We start from the raw sequence: 2,086 nt of genomic DNA on the forward strand, positions 1-2,086 counted from the left end.
CTTTATCTTCATTTGTTTTGTGAAGAATTTCCAGATGACTCGATAGCATTGGAGAAAATACTAAAAATAAACATTAAAGAATCGTAAAAATATTAGGATGTCGCCTTCAAAAATACTTTAGAGCGCTCAAATGTTCTCCTAAGCCGGCCGGAGGGGCCGAGCGGTTCTAGGCGCTACAGTCTGGAACCGCGCGACCGCTACGGTCGCAGGTTTGAATCCTGCCTCGGTCATGGATGTGTGTGATGTCCTTAGGTTAGTTATGTTTAAGTAGTTTTAAGTTCTAGGGGACTGATGACCTCCGAAGTTAAGTCCCACAGTGCTAAGAGCCATTTGAACCATTTTTGAACCTTTTTTTGTTCTCCTAAATCCGCTGCAATATTCAAAAATACACAAATTTGAAGTAAGGTACTATATCGCAGACTTCTTTATAAAGTGCTGAGAACATTCCAAATCATTCAAGAAAGTTTAAGAAAAGTCAGGAACTTTCTAGAACACGCGAAAGAACACTCTGCGGTAATCTAGATCACTCTGGACTACTCTAGAGCATTCTAAAATATTTTAAACCTTCATAATATTCGTTAACATTCAAGAATATTCGTAAAATCATAAGAACATTAATGGATAAATGTGGAATATTTCCCATTAAAACATCCTCTGAAGCGTAAAGAAAGAACATTTTAAGAGAGAAATTATAAAGCTAAAGTAAATTATCATATTCTCAATATAACTGCATTTAATTTAGTGAAAGAAAACTTCTTTCCTTTTTCACAGTGTTTCATACTTAATTATTCTGTTACAAGGCTTGTTTATGAACTACGTTTTCCATCTTGTTAATTAGTGAGAATGTACATAAATTCTTTGCGTTTCCTATCCCTAGAACAAGCTACAGAAGACTGACTGTGATAAAATTACAATTCTTTCAAATTAATACCACAAGAGCTTAACGTTTGTCCTTCTGTCTTATTTGTAGTGATACTAAATGCTGATCTTACTGTAAATTTCAGTCTTTTTGAATTGAAACAGCAGTTTGCTAGATATGAGCGGAATCCTCGAAATTAATGGGACTGCGACTCGTCGGACCACTCTACACTCTTCAGCTAAGCTCCTGTCTGCCCGCCCGGTTAGCCGGCCAGTCTGTGGATGGTTTTTAGGCGGTTTTCCATCTGCCTCGGCAAATGTGGGCTGGTTTCCCTCATTCCGCCTCAGCTACACTATGTCGGCGATTGCTGCTCAAACAAGTTCTCCACGTACTCGTACACCATCATTACACTACCGCGCAAATATAAGGGGTTACACTCGTCTGGTGTGGACGTTCCCTGCAGTAGGGGAGGGGGAGGAGGAGGGGGGGGGGGAGTGTCCACCAGGGGTCGAACTGCGCAAAAACGCTGAAAGAGTGGTTCGGTGTGGGGCGGAGGAGGGTTGAAGTGGACTGCGGTAGTCGTCGTGGGGTTGTGGACCACTGCGGCAGCGGCGGGGAGGGAGCCTCTCCGTCGTTTCTAGGCCTCGGTTGACCCACAATACAATACAAGCTACTGTCTAGTTTCTGTGTTATTTGGTGCACTGAAGTGACAGAAGTCATGCGATACCTCCTAATACCAGCCCGACTTAGTGCAGTAGCTCAACGTGGGATGGACTCCTCAAGTCGTAAGAAGTCGCCTACAGAAATACTGAGCCATACTGCCTCTACTGCCGTCCATAATTGCAGAAATGTTGTCGGTACTGGATTTTATGCACTGACTGATCTCTCGATTATGTCATATGTCGGGCGATTGGGGTGGCCAAATCATTCGCTCGAACTGTCCAGAATATTCTTCAAACTAATCGCGAACAATTGTGGGCTGGTGACATGGCACACCGTCATCCATAAAAATTCCATCGCTGTTTGGGAAAATGAAGTCCATGGATGGATACAGATGGTTTCAAAGTAGTCGGACATAACCATTTTCAGTCAATGTTCGGTTCAGTTTGACCAAAGGACCCAGTCCATTCCACGTCAATACAGCCCACACAGTTATGGAGCCACGACCAACTTGCACAGTGCCTTGTTGACAACTTGACTCCATGGCTTCAGGCTGTCGGGGTCATA

This window comes from Schistocerca piceifrons, chromosome 4, assembly GCF_021461385.2.
Source record: "Schistocerca piceifrons isolate TAMUIC-IGC-003096 chromosome 4, iqSchPice1.1, whole genome shotgun sequence".
NCBI lineage: Eukaryota > Metazoa > Arthropoda > Insecta > Orthoptera > Acrididae > Schistocerca > Schistocerca piceifrons.